Source organism: Xyrauchen texanus, chromosome 50 (genome assembly GCF_025860055.1).
Source record: "Xyrauchen texanus isolate HMW12.3.18 chromosome 50, RBS_HiC_50CHRs, whole genome shotgun sequence".
NCBI lineage: Eukaryota > Metazoa > Chordata > Actinopteri > Cypriniformes > Catostomidae > Xyrauchen > Xyrauchen texanus.
The window spans coordinates 11,042,849-11,061,073 of record NC_068325.1 but is presented as its reverse complement, the minus strand read 5'-3'; the positions used below and the strand labels follow the sequence as shown (position 1 = coordinate 11,061,073).

The 18,225-nt window shown below is 38.0% G+C and overlaps 1 protein-coding gene and 1 long non-coding RNA gene across 2 annotated transcripts in view; one reads left to right on the top strand and one right to left on the bottom strand.

Moving 5' to 3' along the window:
• LOC127641072 (uncharacterized) overlaps positions 1–11,461 on the bottom strand; it is a 35,106-nt gene extending 23,645 nt beyond the window's left edge. Inside the window, exon 1 of the long non-coding RNA XR_007970142.1 lies at positions 11,390–11,461. This is a non-coding gene — a long non-coding RNA (uncharacterized LOC127641072). The remainder of the gene's footprint in view (positions 1–11,389) is intronic.
• Positions 1–18,225, top strand: part of LOC127641069 (adhesion G-protein coupled receptor D2) — a 306,626-nt gene that overhangs the window by 264,850 nt on the left and 23,551 nt on the right. The window lies entirely within an intron of this gene.

Genomic DNA, 18,225 nt, shown 5'->3' with positions numbered 1-18,225 from the left:
ATTGCCATTCTTGCCAACTCAAACCACCTCGACCCGACCCAACCCCACCCCACCCTGCTCTCCGTTCACCCTGTGCAGCCTAGAACCCCTGAAAGTGGTGACAGTGCTGCTTTGTTCACCCCAGACCACTCCTATCCCACAGAGCCCCCCCCATCCACCCTCCATTTGGTTGACAAGTATGCTTAGACAGGCTCGCCGGAGAGAGGAGAGAGAAAGACGATAGAGAGAGTGTGAGAGAGAGAGAGAGAGAGAGAGAGAGAGAGAGAGAGAGAGAGAGAGAGAGGGGTTTCTCACTCTATTCCATTCCAACCATTCCTGCACTTTTCTGTCAACTCAGCAATACCAGTGGGGGCTTCAAAGGGGGGCAGCAGATGAGACTTGCACTCCTAATACGAGATACACCGGCAGTTTACAAGCTCTTCCAATACCTTTATGCACTGAGTGGGGAAGATACATAGATATTGGTAGAGCCTCAAAGATCCAAGAATCCTTAATAATAATCCGTAAAAACGAACTACGACTACAAACCTAATGTGTCTTTAATTTTCTGCTATTTACATACATGATAGCTCTAAAACATTCCATTTACAAGTTAGACATTCAAGAAAAATGGTTTGCCTGCATATATGTAAACAACTTCTGTTTGTGTTTTTCGCCTGCATCACAGTACCCTCTGCAATTAGATCATACAAAATGCTAATTTCACTGGTTTTGATTCAAATGGTCATTTTATAGTCTGTTTTACTTTAACTGACATGTTTATGGTAGCCATTAAGCTTCCGAAATAGGCAGGCAGATTTTGAACACATTTCAACAAATTGGAAGACCAAAGACAGATGCTTAGAGGAAGTGAGCATGACGTGCACTTTTTCGTTCTGCTTTTGCATGATGCAAGTTAGCATTAGCATTTAGTTAGTATCGGAAACAAAAGAAAATGTATCTGCACAAAAGCATAGAAGCATGGTTGAACTACAAAAATACCCTACAGAAATACACAGATGCGAATCCCATTGTACATTTTTGTATTTAACATGTTTTCTTGCATTATTTTTGCATTAAGTATTCAACAGGGCAATAGAGTTACCGTCAAATGTCTGCACCATTAACAACAATTGTGTTAATATACAGGTAGCTAGCTCTAAACATGTCAATAGTTGAAGAGTGTCTGCTAATGGATTAACAAATATGTTAATAAGCTAATGCCTGCTATAGCACCCCTACTTTCAAACACAATGACACATGGAATCGAGCTAGCATAGCTAGAAACGTTTGTATTCACACACTTGCGTAGAGTATGTTTAGGGCCTTAGCTTGTACATTTTGAGGCTGTGCGAGGTACACTTGTATTAATGTACCCCTCAAGTATTTTTCTGTTAGTCTTGTGCCAACTGACAACTGAGGAACATGTTAATGTTATGTTTATGTTAATACTAGTGCTGTCATAATTAACGTTAATAACGGGGTAACGCAAATGTCACAAAACATTTTAACGCTGGTAAAGCGTAATATGACCCCTTTAATAAACCGTAGTTCATGAGAAGTGAGTCAATTTGCACAAACGCTGCTAATGTCACATGCATTGACCATTGGGAAAACACATGGTGGTAGACATTTTGCTGATACCTGCGCCAAGCATTATATCAATGTAGCACAGCATTAAAACATGCCAGGAAAGCACAGATAGAGCTCGGAAATGTATAACATAATTGCAGTGGCAAGACAGCTGCCATTTGAACAACTGCCATGCACTGCAAGGCATGTTACGAAAGTTGCGAGGCACGGTGCAAGCGCGAAGAGAAAGTACGAGCGTGAGGTGATCATCTGTGTTCTGCAACTGCTACCGGGTCCTTGAATAACGTATAACGTGCCAGTAAAGGCAGCCGGTGGCGTTTCTGACAACGTAATATGCGTATAGGGATCGGCAGTACTGATTACCAGCTAACAGAAACCCTGCTGCGGTCTCCAAGGTTCTGTCACAGTTTCTCTGTTTCATAGTGCACTAGACAATGCAGAAGTTGGAGACATTTCTGGAACCCTGCATGCAATTTACACTGTCATAAACCCATTTAATCCCACAGATTACAATTGTGATCGTGGTCTAAAAGGAGTTTTTTTTATGTATTTTGCAAGGAGTTGTCAATTGTAAATGACAGTGCAGACTTTTTACATGAGTTGTGCAAATAGTCACATGACCAGAGCTATTTAATTCCACTGTGCTCCATAAAAATAAGTGAATAAATTCTGTCATAATACACTTACAATATTACCATATTTTGTACATAATTTTAATTGAGTTTTGTTTTGTTAATTTTCTGTTGTTCAACTCTGTTGGTGGGGTAGGTTTTGTGTGGATGACTGAAAAATACATCTGGATGAAGCATATTTTGTCCACTCATGTTTATAAAGATATTGCGATTAATTGTGATTAACTACACAAAATTATGCAATTAATCGCGATTACATATTTGAATCGTTTGACAGCCCTAGTTAATAACTGCTCTGGTACCCTATGTGGCAATGCTGAGAATGTTATGTATACTTGCGTTGCATTTGCATTCTGACACATTTTGAAATGCAATGACATGTTGAATCCAGAAGTGTTTGAGCTCACGCACTTGCAGAGTTTTAAAGGTGTGGGAAGCGTACTTGTAACAACATAAAATTATTTGAGTTATTCCTTGTGCAATTCAACGAGCGTTGATATCCACTTGTACCTGTGAGTAAAGTGGAGAGAGAAAATGTTTGGACTCAGGATGAGCAATCCTGAAGTGGTTGAGCTGACTCTATAATCCTAAAGCAATCCCTGAATATATATTGAATGGAATAGTTTATACTAATCATTCTTGATTTTTAACATTGGGATTTTAAAAGTTTCAAGATTCAAAAACATTGACATCTAATATTGATTTAAAAATATATATATATATATATATATATATATATATATATATATATATATATATATATATATATATATTAAATGTCTAATACAATTAGTATTACTTGATTTACAGGTTAGCAATTTTTTTTATCTATCTATCTATACAGTATACATTTTATATTTTTTAAATGATTTCTTCTATCTTCTATTTTTTGGCATTAGAATGTACTTTTAACAAGCTAACAGCATTTAATTATCTGCACACGTTCTGTATTTTAAATTATGGACCAATTCATGCCGCCATCTTCCTTCTTTAATAAAAAAAACCCCATCACCCCCAAACTCCAGCAGTGGTTTGATACAACGACCTGAGTGTGTGCAGAGCAAGATTGCTATATCATATATTTGTGCTAAATTAGTTTTTACACTTACTAATTTTTGTTTAACGAATCTAACAGGTTTAATTACGTAGATACAGTACAATCGTGCATATGTGCTCACTTGTACAAGTTACTCTATATACATATTGACAATGTATAACAAATAATACAATGCATTGTTTAAAAATCTGACATAAACATACATTTTGTTAAGATTAGTACTATCTAAGGAAGATGCATGTTTTAATTTGGTACCGTTAATTGTAAATGGTAACTGAAGTCAAGGTTTAAAGAATAAAGAAAAAGTGGTCAATTCTCCAGACTACCAATCTCAGTTTACCTTCTTTGAAGACTTATAGGGACATTCATCCAAAAATGAAAATTGGAAGAACATGAAGGCGAGTAAATGATGACAGAATTTTCATTTCTGGGTGAACTGTCCCTTTAAAACTGATGTAACCTTTTCAGTGTTAAAATACTTACTTCTATCCCAGCTTATTATGCAGAGACATATATAAGTTAGCCATGAATCTGTTAATTTGATTGAAAACGGCAAACACTGTCCTCTGCGGCACTATAATTTCTTTTTTGTTTTGAGCGACCCACTTAGACCCACCCAAACAACAATACTCAACCAATGGCATGAGTTAGGGGTGGGACTATCTGACAGTTTGAACAACAGCAGATGAGGGGCGTTTATTTCTGCAATTTCGTTCAGTTGCACCAGTGTCGTAGAAATTGCATACTTCAGCTTTAAGGCAGGAAGTTTGAGACAAAGTTCATTTTTGGCTTACAAAGATTAATGTAATCTTTTCTGGTAGTTCCACACAAAACAAATTACAAACAAAGTATGCAACGATGAATAATAAAAGGTTTATCCAAAATGACCAGAAGGCACTTGGTACATTTTGGTTGACGTTTCTATAGAGACATCTGCTTTGATACTGAAACCCTTAAGTTCTGTCTAAACATTAGCAAACTAAAGCAATGCAATTCATCCAAATGCAAACAAAGGCAATGCCACAAATCAGTGGGGGGAGCATGACAATGGTCACATGCCAAATTCACTGTTTTAATAAAAAGACTGTTGAAATCAAATTAGGAAGTGACCTGGGCAAGAACACAGAAAGTTTGGATGCATTTGTAAACAGACCATGGAAACCTCTGGGGATTACTAGTCCCAGTACTCACATTGAATAAACAGGAAGGCTTCACAGTGTATCTAAACTAATTGAGTGGTCTCTTGGGAGCTTCGAGTTCATTGTAAGCCATGTCTCAATTAAACTTCCATCAAACTGACATCAAGTACCCAAAGAATATCACCAACAAACTCCATCCATGTGCTTGTAGCCTCACAAGGTGTAAGCTTTGACTTTGATTTAACCAGGGAGAAGAGAGGCTTGCGGGCAGATCTGAAATGGATGGGCACCGTATCTGATGCTTAAATGTTCCCTCATTTATTCACCATAATACATGAGCAGGTCCCTACAGACGTAGTAGGGACATTGTGAGGGTCCTGAAACTGACAGTCGGTACATTTAGATTCATTGTAAAAGTTAGATTTCAGTCAGACTAAAACCATACTACTTCTTTTTAAAATGTCATGTGAATGCTTTAACAGACCTAGATAATGCAATTGTGGCTTTTTTACACATTAATTGGATCAATGGCCTCTGTGTTGCACACATGCCGTGAAAGACAGAGATGTTGAGCGGCATTCAAAAAGGCCTTGTGGCACGTATACTTGGACAGATGAAGACTATATCTTGTCTAAGCAAAAACCTGCTGCAGCTCAATTACATCTGCACATGTAAACATCCTGAATGAAAGCTCAAGACAAGGCTGCTCCAACATTGTTGAGGATTTGGCACTGAATCAGGCAGCAAAATAATTAATTTACCATTCAGGTGTTAAATGCAACCTGGAGTCGGTCAGTCTAACATCTACTTCATCAGCCCTCAAACTCATAGAGGGAGACCTGAGGTCAGTGTTTAAACCAACCTCGCTAACAGAAAGCACCAATGAGCCTTGCAGTTGGTTTTTCATTTTGAAAGAAATGCAAGATGTGGCACAAAGTGTTGACGCCAATTGCTTGCCAATTTAAGCTTCCTTTCTGCAAGCTTTGGATAAATGGTTTGGATATGAGAACCACTAATGCTTGGATGCACTTCTTGTAATAAGTACAATATGGAAGAGCTTTGAAGTTTACTGCTCGCAGGTCTTTAGCTCTTTTTGCACGCACATGAAAAGGATTCAAAGACAGATTAAATGAATCAACCAACCTCAAATATAAAGTTGGACTGGTCCCTATAATTTGACTGAATGGATTTTAAACTGTTCTGCACTTGCAGCAAGGTCTCGAGATGAAATGAGGTTCTACAACTAAAACCCCTCTCAATCCCCCACATAACAAGGAACATTCTAAATACTTTGGCTAACATTATGTAAAGGTTATAGGAACAAACATTATTAGGATCAGTTAATGGAACATTATTATTATGGCATTAGTATTCGATAATGTTCTTCATGATGTTAGGAGAAACATTGTTTGTATGACCTTTAAACTCAAATTTGTTTTTTGGACGTTGGCAAATTACGTTTTCAGGAAGTTTTCAAGCTTTCTGGAATGTTTTTCTAACCTTAAACATTTTTTATACTTGCGTTAAGAACCGGACATTTTTTTACCTTCCCATAAACAGAATGTAACATTTGGAAGAGCATTTAAAGAACATAAATGTGTTAGCTCCCTTGCTTGAAACTAAGCCAGCAGGAACTCCAAAGTTTTGTCGGGTCGTGATCCTATACACCCGGTCCCGTATTAGGCTAATTGAGCCTCCGTGAGGGATAAAGGTCGACTGCAGAGGATCGTGCGGGAGAGAGAGATCGTTAACGGACATGTCCGTCATGTGTGTGTTTATGTTGACTTTTAAGTTTATCATTAAAGTATTATTTATATTGAAAAGCCGGTTCTCGCCTCCTCCTTTCCATTGATCACTTTAAAATATGTTTTGAAATTATCTGTATATAAGTATGGCCATAATCAGTATAGATACCAAAATGAGACACCCAGGTATCCTCTTTCTTGCTGCTGTTGAGGAGTGATATCTACTACAACTGCTCGTCAGAATGCTGGGTAACCTACAGTATAAAGACAGAGAATAATTTCTGCTCATGCAGATGCCTGTGTTCATAGATGCCTCAAGTCAGATCTTCTGAAGAAGGCACAACAAGTAATGGTAGACTCCAAAAACAAGCAAAGGTTTGCCTCCAGTTTTAATCATGTGACATTTTGATCACTTTCAATTATATAATCTGTGATTGACAAATTGTAAAACTGACGAAGACTTGCCAACACAGGCACACACAATGTACAACGGCTCAGGCTTCTCAAAATGAATACAAAACATGTTTTGCCCACACCTAATTATAAAAAGTAAGATACTCAGTGGCCTGGATAGCTCAGCAAGTATTGATGCTGACTACCACCCCTGGAGTTGCAAGTTCTAATCCAGGGTGTGCTGTGTGACTTCAGCTAGGTCTCCTAAACAACCAAATTGACCTGGTTGCTAGGGAGGGTAGAGTCATATGGGGTAACCTGCTCGTGATCGCGATTAGTGGTTCTTGCTCTCAATGGGGGTGTGATAAGTTGTGCGTGGAACGCGGAGAATAGCATGAGCCTCTACATCCGGAGACTCAATGGTGTCATGCACAACGAGCTACGTCATAAGATGTCCGGATTGACGGTCTCAGAAGTGGAGGCAACTGAGACTTGTCCTCCACCACCCGGATTGAGGTGAGTAACCGCGCCACCACGGGGACCTACTTAGTGGTGGGAACTGGGCATTCCAAATTTGTAGAAAAGGGGATAAAATAAAAGTAAGATACTCTATGCTAAAATCCAAATTAAAGGAAGCTAATCTACTTATTAGCATAGGGCACAAAAGTTTATTTTAAAAACGAATCAGTTGCTCTTATTTTTCTTTTCTTTTTTTTCTTTCAGAAAATGCTGAAAATGTCAGCTACCGTGTGGGGAATTACAAATGAAAACTGCAACTATGAAGCAAAACTGCTTATTAGCATAGCAAATCTTCCAGAATTCAACCGTGTTGTTGGGACAAAAGTGAAATGTGTTCAACAAGCACTCTGTATGAACTGGAATGACATTTCTGTGGGTTAGCTCCCAAAACGCAGTATGAAATAAGAGCAAGCAGCTGTCTCTTACTGCATCCAGATGGCGGCAGAACGTATGCAAATTGTCTCATTAACCTTACAGCAGGCTGCACTGATGGTTCGGCCCACACAGGCATTTTATTAAAGAACATTAATAGCATCAGGCAGCAATCACCACTGCCTGTGGTGATTTGCTCTGGTATTATCAAACACTGTAATAATTATACATGACAACCTCCTGATTAATGCATTCATGAATATTACAACACAGCATTATCTTCAGTTGCGTCCCTCGTTTTAGGCCATGAACTTAAAGGCTATTTAACAATTAATTCTCAACACAGTCAATGGAAGGATAAGTAGGTTCATCCGCCCGCCTCGCAGGCCTTTTGAGCTCTGGAACACCCCATACATGTAAAAAATGTAATTTATTAAGGCTGCATGTCATCACAAGTGCCCGTGTATGTGTGTGTAACAAATAAAGCCATGGAGAACTGACCTGCACCTGGAGTTCAGAGAGGCACTGCACAGGTCAAAGTTCAAGCCTCCTAGGGCCACTGCCTAAACAAGCCTTTACTCCTTTGCACTCTAAATAGTCCAGACAACCCCTGTGGCTTCAGCTCACAACATGAGTCTTTTTGTCTTTTCTCTTCTCTCGTTCCCTCGCTTTTTATCGCCTTTCTCCTTTGGAGAGGCGCAGTAATCCAGAATCGCTCAAACGACCGGGAGTTCAATTATGCACCAGTTCCTCCATTTTCTCTTGACACATAAAGATATAAAAACAATTAACCTCTACCCTGCAATGCTTTTTCACACAGCACTCAAGAGTAATAAGTCAAGTACGCACCATTCAAATTCCACCACAATAATTCAGTGAGCATAAATATTATTACACATACATTTTTCCCATAAGGTTGAGCTGGGTGTTGTTGAGCTTTAAGATGACAGAATGGGCCAATATTTCTATACATACTGAATTGCAAACCCCAAATATCAGGTGTGATTTATGAGCTATATAAATGTTTTTTTTTTTTTTAAGAAAATCGTCTTATATAGCACATATACCACCCATGATTTCAAGAGTTTTCAGTTCAGAATGATTTCCGAACTAACACTTTAAAAACAGACTGTTTTAGGACGGACATATATATAGGTTTTGCCCTGTTTTCTTTGTTTTTTTACAACCATGCAATGACACTTTGAACCACTCACGGTGTAAGACTCACACTGTTTGACTAGTCACATTCCTGTCAATATAGTTTTTTTAATGGCAGATTATTAAATGTACATTTTTGGCACCCCCACCAAATCTTGAATATTTTACTATATTCTTTGTCTAAGACATATTTATTCCAGACTTTGTAATGAGCAAAACATTTAATACAAAATACATTTAATATCTATATCCAAAATGTACATTTCTATGATTTCCCCCTAAGTAGCCCAAAAATATTCGGACAAATGGAATCAATGGGTCTGACGCAACGGAGCGAACATGCCCATGGCCTCTCGAACAAGTGCAGTAAAGCGGTGAGGCTCTCTACGTGAAGCTGTCTGATTGTGGTGCCTCCTCAAGCCCTTTAGCCCTCAATAAACACTCTTCCTCTGTCAGAGAGTCTCACTGGCCTCCTATTCATACGCAGGTAGAATGCCTAAAAGAACGCGTGAGAGGAGAGAAAAAACAGCTTGTTGCTTCCATTGAACCTTTTATTATGTCCCTTCAAAGGCTTATGGCAGAGGAGGAGAGCGAAAGAAAGGATCTGCCATCTACTTAGTGCCACTGAACTCTCAACATGTCGGCTCTGAGCTCTCTGTGAAAACATAACTAGACTACAAGCAAAATATTGCATGTCGGATAAATAGAAGTGTAATAGGGCGACAAGCTATGATGGCCATTTGTGGGACGTTGATTCAGGAAGCACATTTTTAAGAGAAGATTTTGGCAACAGCCAGAAACAAATTTACCTAAATGTAATGATGTACATGTAAAAGTAATATTCAGAGATATGGGTGTGGTACAGCAGCAAAATGTACAAAGACAGCCACCATTTTTGCTTAATCAAAGCATATTTTGTTTTTACACAGCAACAGCCAATGGAAATTAACACTTTTGAACAATTTTCCATTTTAACCAAATAATATGTAACCTGCACTGAAATCAAAACAATTAATATAATTTTTTTTTCTTCATATATACAGTATATAAATGGTAGGTCTATAAGCTATTTTAATAAAGACTATAAAACAATTTTTTTTTATGTGAACTAATTATGATTAATTTGAATTTGATTAATTATGAACTAATTAAAGGGTAAAAAATTAGGCCATTTAATCTACATAAGAAATTGACTCATATGCCCATTTGTCAACATATCTTTCTTGATCATAACATTCTCTTTTACATTAACACACACACATACACGCACACACCTCAAGTATGCAATTTCACATGTGGTAAAAATAATCTTAGAATCAAGCACTTAAACAGGTGAAGAATCCAGCCAAAAGGCCTAATCCACAGATAAAAGCACCACCAAGAGTGACTAAACCTGGTAGGTTTTAAAGATAGATCTCTAATAAGCCAACATTATAGGAAGTACTGCAAATTAACAGCTCCTGGATTCAAAAAAGGACCTGAATGGAAGTGCTAATACAGCATGGTTGAACACAGACTCCCTCACATACACACATGCACAAGGAGACATTGTTGTCCATACTTCTCCTTGCATGTGTGCCAGACTTCTTTCTCATGGTCCATACATTGACGAGGAGTTGGCCCCTCGCGTACCGCGTACTGGCCCCCAATGTTGCATGCTGACCCCTTGATTGTGCAGGCCAAGAGATGCCAGAGAAAATAAAACAGAAGAGACAAAGTAGGGAAAAAAGAGCGAAAAACAACTGGCAGGCATCCAGGCTCATGGGGACCACGTTGATCATTATGTCTAGCCTTCAGGTGTCTGAGCCGGCTGCGTTTTGGGGGGAGGTGTGGTTACCAAAGAAGCAGACAAAGACAGACTCGTTCACCGGCATCAAGAAAGCGAGGAATAGAGAGAGGGAAAAGGAAAGAATGCTATAAAAATTTGATTAGATGATCCTCCACTGAAGTGACTTTCTGTGTTCTGCTGCCTTTTTCTTTTTTCTTTCAAAGCATTGCCCCTGGAGAACAGGACAGACTGATTTTTGTTTCTAATTATTCCTAATTAAAAACATCTGAAGATTCTCAGACATCAAACACTGCTGCATTAAGGTCTCACTGCATCTAGGAAATATGCATTTTTTCTTGCTTCTTGATAGCCAAGTACATAAATGGGAGAACAGACTTGAATGTGTTAAATTAATATTAATATTAGCATTCTTTATTCATGTGAGCAACGTTTAAACCTGCAATTCTGCATATGTTTAAAGAAGAAAAAGACAGCACAACTGTTTGACGGAGATCACTGGCTGTCACAACTTTGCAATATGCTTCAAATTTAAAACAGACAAATTGCTAATTATTTGACCAGTTACTCATTCATAAATAAAAAATAAAACAGCAGTCTTAATTCCTCTTCTTTCTCTAATTGCTATATTGCAGACGTGCAGACTGAACGGGTCAATGGGTTTATGCCGCTCTGGATCTGGTTGAAAAATGTTTTATAACATTGTTTCGCAAGAAGAAAAGAAACAAAATGAATATAATTACATCTAATTAGTTAAAATTGTTAAATTAATAATAATAATTATAATAAAAACAAATAATACAGTTCAGCCATGCATGGATACATACAAATAATTAATATTTGATTTATATTATATTTAAAACAAACCACCCAAATGTTATCTATTGAAGATAGAATAGATCACATTTAAAATAGACTCAATAAAAACAGAGTAATATTCCGGACACAACGACAAACGTAACACGCGTTTTGCAAAGAGTTTGTCGTAGAATTGTAAAAGTAATATCGATACTAACCATTCATTCTGCTCGAGACACCGGTCTCCTCGTGCGTTCGCGGGGAAACTCCGAGCGGTTATAGCAAAAACTGCTGCGCCTCCTGTGTTTGCGATTGAAAGCAGTGGGAAGAGACCAGAGTGACCGCGTGACGTCATCAGAAGGGAAGTGCTCTCATTGGCTGGATGCGTGTACATTGATAACGTTCACCATTGTTCCATTGGACAGACGCTCCTCCTCGCTGATTTCTGAGTGCAAGAATGTGTGAGGGAAAAGATTCACTTTATTTCTGAGGAAAAAAGGGGAATGTTTTTGATGACTGAGGTCAAAGCTGCTTCAAAGCTCCTGGAAAACATTTTGAAACGGTATAAATCAGCATATGTAGCTTTGTTTATCGATTACTTCATAGTTTGCGTAACTGTTAGGCCAGTAAACTTAGTAAAAATGCACGTTGCTGTCAATATGCAACGTGCATTTAAAAATATAGAATCATTCAAATCGTGTAGGATATTCAGATGCACTCATTATAGTATTAGATTATTAGTATTATTTTAGTATTATAGACTACTACTAATTAGTAGTACAGTGAATTGTTGTAGCATTAATTTATTATCAAACAATAAGATTATACAAATATATTATGTTTTTATGCACGTAATTTGATGGACATGAGGTTGTTATTGGTAAAAACCCTGCATGAATAATTCAATTCTTGAAAAACTTATTTTAGCAAGATTTCTTATACAATAATTCGCAAATGTTTCCCCCCCCCATCACGTCATGTGTTGGGTAAATTACTAAAAAATAGTAATCCACTTCAAATTACTTATTACTTTCTCCCTGATTGTAATCAGATTACTGATTTCGTAATGGGAAAAGTAATCACATTACTAATAACTGACGGACACATAAACACAATTAATGCATTCTATATACTTTTATTTAAAATATGCATACTTCAAAGTAATTAACTTAAAAGTCTGTAACTGTAATCTAATTGCAATAATTTATTTAGTAATTTGTTACACTTCCTTTTGACTGAAACTGTAATTAAATTACAGTAACTATGTACTTTGTAATCAGATTACATCCAACACTGCCCATTACATGTGTACATTGGAAGAGAAGATCATGGAAAATGTTCCAATTTTTGTTGTTATAAATAATAATAATAATAATAACAAAAAAACACAGTGGCATACAGTTGAAGTCAGAAGTTTACATACAATTAGGTTGAAGTCATTAAAACTTGTTTTTTAGCCACTCCACAGATTTAATATTAGTAAACTATAATTTTGGCAAGTAATTTTTTTTCTAACACTTGTTTACAGACAGACTGTTTCACTTTTAATTGACTATATCACAATTCCAGTAGGCCAGAAGTTTACATACACAAAGTTAACTGTGCCTTTAAGCAGCTTGGAAAATTTCAGAAAATGATGTCAAGCCTTCAGACAATTAGCTTCTGAAATGGAGGTGTACCTGTGGATGTATTTTAAGACTTACCTTCAAACTCAGTGCCTCTTTGCTTGACATCATGGGAGAATAAAAAGAAATCAGCCAAAACCTCAGTCTGGTTCATCCTTGGAGCAAATGGGTCTTCCAAATGGACAATGAACCCAAGTATACCTCCAACGTTGTGGCAAAATGGCCAACAAAGTCAAGGTATTGGAGAAAGCCCACAAAGCCCTGACATCAATCTGATAGAACATTTGTGAGCAGAACTGAAAAAGCGTGTGTGAGCAAGGAGGTCTACAAACATGTCACCAGTTCTATCTGAAGTAATGGGCCAAAATTCCAGCAACTTATATTGAGAAGCTTGTGGAAGGCTACCCAAAATGTTTGACCCAAGTTAAACAATTTAAAGGCAATGCTACCAAATACTAACAAAGTGTATGTAAACTTCTGACCCACTGAGAATGTGATGAAAGAAATAAAAGCTGAAATAAATAATTCTCTCTACTATTATTCTGAATTTTCACATTCCTAAAATAAAGTAGTGATCCTAACTGACCAAAGACAGGGAATGTTTTCTTTGATTAAATGTCAGAAACTGTTTAAATGTATTTGGCTATGGTGTATGTCAACTTCTGACATCAACTGTATAAACAGGACAATCATATACAATTATGGGTAAGGGTCAAAGGCGGTTGTCACACATGGTGGTTTTGATGTAAAAAAAAATATATATATATATATATATATATATATATATATTTATACAGTATACGATACAGTATATTTATGCATCAGAGGGTTTAAAACAGTCTGTTAGTGCATTTAGCACCTTGAAGCCTTATTCATTAAAAATACCACCATGATCTTCACTTGCCCAGATATTTTAATTGAATGAGGGAACAAACCACCTGAAAATCTGGCATTATGAGTGCCACACTGTATTGACCAAAGAATTAATTTGGATGCATCGTAAACCATCTTATTTGCTCTGTTACACCCCACTCTCTGCAAAACAGGGGCTCAAATCACTGGCGTCCTACCATGAAAACTGCTCTTTTCTTTTCTTAATATTTTGATCGATTCAGTTCATGCTTCGAATTCAAAACACTGCGTCGTGCTTAGATGCTCATGCGGGAGAAACATTCCACTCTCTTTCACTTCAAGTGATTTGGAAAAGCAAAGGCCCAGTGTATGTTGGGAAATAGTAGAGTGTGTGTAATGTGGGTGAACATCCTCCCTGCATGAACGCAGCATTAAATCAATATTCTGCAAAGCTTTCCCTTCTTGAGTTATTCACTTGACTGCTGCCATGATCCACCACATGGGCCATGCAGTTGTTTTCTGATTTTTGTGACACCCTTTAAATCTCTCTCTTCTCTGTGTTCCCACATTTGCATTACTCGTCTTCATGCTTTGATAATTCTGCAAGAGGGGAGAGAGAGAGAGAGAGAGAGAGAGAGAGAGAAAAAACAGAAATTTGTCTGATGACATATTCTTGTCTTTCATTACGTGTGACAGCCAAAAAGGCGAATCCAACAGCTGATTAGCGCACATTGGCTTTGACAGCCATTTGAATTGAGCCGCACCTGCTACTGGCAAATTGTTCATCCGCATTTCTTTAAAAAAAAAAAAAAATTCACCATCAGAATGATGTGTTTCTCATGTTGCTTGGTTATCTCTGGGTAGCCACTTTAATATGTGGTGTAAAAAAGCATTCCTGCTATGGAGACTTTTACCAGAAGCTAACGTTATATTTCCTTTCAAGATTTAAGCCTCTTTCACATTGCATCAGCATGGACAGATCAGACAAATATTAGATTTAAGCCCTTGTGAATCAAAAACATCACTTTTATGTGAAAAAAGTTTGTAATTTAGAGCAACAGTGGATCAAACATGATGGATTTTGATACAGAGATGTCAATTTAGATATCCATGCTCTGATAAAGACATTTCTAGTACTGCTATATTTAAGCTCAGTTCAAAATGGCTGCCTGAGGATAGTGAGCATCATTTCCAGTTCATAGTCATGTATTACAATAAGTAAAGGACTTGTGCACATTTTTTAAAGAGATTTTTACCATGTATCTAATTTGTCATACTCAAAATGGCCTCAAGTCACACGCAATTCTTGTTTTCATTTGTATTCACTTTATAAGGGCTCGTCAGTTATGTGTCACAATATCCTGCTGCATGTGCGTGTACATTCATGTATGGGGGTTGGTGGGCTCATCAAACCCAACAAAAAGAATTGAAAATTGGCTCGAGCAAAATCTTATCTTTGTTCCACACCTAAATTTAGACTGACATTTTTCAATGCTTAGCATACATTTTAGAGTGCGAAGAGGATTCATTTAAAGGCTTTTTTAAACTGAAGTTGATAATTTTTCACTTAAACCAATGAGTGATTACCGCCTAAAAACTGTTTGCATATCTATGAATATTAATGTTTAATCAGTTCAATAGGTATCTGTGTGCTATAGTGGCACTGTACTAAAAGCGTATGCCAAATGCATAACTGCGGCACTGTATACTAGTTTAAATTGCATTACATTTCGCTGCAGTATAGGCCTTGTACTATATTTATCTGCCCTTTGAGAAATATCTAGATATCTAAAACTATAAATAAAAGTGCCATGCTTCAAATAATCCCCAGTTCTGTCCATAGAGTGACAGGCATTAAAAATATTCAGCAAGAAGAATTCACTGTTCCAGACACCTCTTTGACCATGAAACCAAGATATAAACACTCAAGCTAGCCTCGAGTGTAAAAAACATTTTTTATGTACATCTCCCAATTGGGGGGTCTCCAAAAGAGGGCGCGGTTACTCCTCCAGGGGTGGGGTTACTCCAACATGGGTTTACTTCCACTTACAGTTAGGGTTAGGACCAAAGTATACTTCAGTCAGACGCTGAGGACGCATGACGCAAAACTTGTCACTAGTAGAGTTCGCGTGCGCGTGCGCTGCACTCGAGCAAGCTGATTTTTCTAACCAGACGTCTTTAAATGTGCCTGGAGTTATTTGCTCTAGCTTGTGGGTCCCCAAGGTGGCAAGATGTAAATTTAAAAGTGCTAGAAGAAGATTTAATTGTCGCAAAACATTAGATGAAGGTAAAAACAACAACGTTGGATGTACCAGTCAAGAGCACGTTTGTGAGGAGGTCAGGAGATACCTGCATATGTAAAACTTGATTCTGAAGGAATATAAAGACATCTTTATGAGTCTAAACTCCTGCAGAGAAAGTCTGATGTCTCATAGCAGTCGGGGCGCATGCGCTATCCTCCTGAATATCTGCGCATATGGAGTATACTTTGACAGACTCACTTTCAACGGTACACAGACACTGAGCTTCAAATTGGATGTATACCTAGGGCTATAGGGAAAGGGTTAGGTTAGGGGCTCCACATGTTTTTAATGGCAGTTTGGAGCTCTGCAGTTTCCTGGTGAAATGACCATTAGGGGCACTACAACAACGAGTCACTTTTGTCACTTTCACACAAATCATGAGTAAAACTGCAGATTGTAGGTTCATAAACACGTACTTTTTTCCCTGTTCCTCACACAATTCTTTCTTATGACATCAAAGCACTGGAACTATAGTGCACGATTTGTAAGGTGAAATATTTTATATTTGCATTACATAACCAACTGCATTTAGGAGCTTGTTCGAGTGCAGTCAAATTGTGTGATAGGTCAGCTGCAACACGAAGGTTCAGGGTATGAGTCCTGAAGAGCATGCAAGTGGACACTAGAGCCAAAAAGGTTTACAGAAGAACCAAAAAAATAACATGGTTGCTTCAGTAATATAATTTTTCATCTCGCATTTGCTTTTATAATACTATCGGTTAGGTTTAGGATTTAAAACTCGATAGAGCATTAACTTTAAAAACCTCATCTGTCTGCAAGAATATTTAACTCTCACAGTTGATATTTCACCTCAAAACTGTTGCGGTACAGTTCTGAAAAAAATATTTGCCCCTTCCGGATTTCTTCTATTTTTTAACATGATCATTTTTCATAATTAATATCAGGCTGCAAATTCTTGAGTTAAAACCAGAACTGCCTTAGCATGTTACTATTTCAGGGTTCGGGTACTGTATGTGGTGAAAAAATCAAAACTGCAAAAATTGCTACATTGGCTGTTTGGCTCAGAATCAGTTGAGATTAAGAGAGAAAAGGGATGCTGTTTCCACTCAAATGTATTTGCCTAAATCCAGTCCTGTGTGCACCATGTTCTCTGAATCTACTCCACAGAGATTCGCTGCACCATTGGCTTTTCCCTCCATCTGTTGTGAAGACCTCACTATTGCCACCATGATGCCAAAGATGGACTATTTAACACTTTCCTCCTCTTCCTTACAACACTGCAGCCACAGGTTTCATCCACACACATGCATACACAAACCCCCGAGGGATGTGTGTTGCATCTGCCCCTTACTTCCTGCCAAAACAGGGGGGAAAAGGGACAGCCTGCCAGTTGACCGCTCTGAGGGTACTGGCTGGCGTCACAGCTCAGCTGAGAGATACTGATAATATCCACCCGGGTATGCCTGTGGACACTTTCAAAGAATGCTATTTCTCCAGAAAAGCACCCAGGGCCCTAAAAGCAGCTTGGCATGTGAGCACAATATGCCTAGAGACTGAATATTATCTGTTAGAAAGAAGGCCTAACCTCATTACGCTGCACTTGCCATATGAGATGTCTGAGGAGTTAATGGAGGTTATTAGATTCGACCCCTTGATTTGGGTCTCAGGCAGCAACTGTAATTATTTCTGTGGGACTGATGGATGACGACATGTAGCTCAAGATTTTGCTCAGCATTTCGGTCAGTGAGATTTCATAAAGAGACTGAATGATGGTATACATGAGGGAACTGAAAATTATCATTCTCAGAGGTTGAGATGCAAGGTGTTGAGAATTTCAGGCCAGCAACTCAATAGAAAATGGCAAGATAGAGTACATGCAACAATGCCATGTTTTGAGTGGTTGTCCTGACCTATTTGGCTTCAGTTATCAGACAGCACTGGGAGACTTAGGAAAATTTTCAATGAGTTGCGCCAACTCCAAAAGGGTTAAGGTTAGGGGCTCCTTATATCTTTACTGGTGGTTTGGAGCTACCGGTCCTTTTTGGAGCAATGTCTGTAGCTATATCCTTCTCTGAAAAATGGAGCTCACATGTGCCCATACATTCAACAATAATTCCAGCTTTGACCACTTGGGACAGTGATTTGAATTTCGGTAAACAGCGACCGATTTCAGCTGATGAACCTTCGACTTACTATCGTCAAATTCACAGTGAGATCAGTGATTCAAACAAATGGTAAACCTCAAAAAGTAATTGTTTGGGAATCTGCTGTGTTAAGCCACAAGAGGTTATGCATTGCAACTTGGCGGATTAC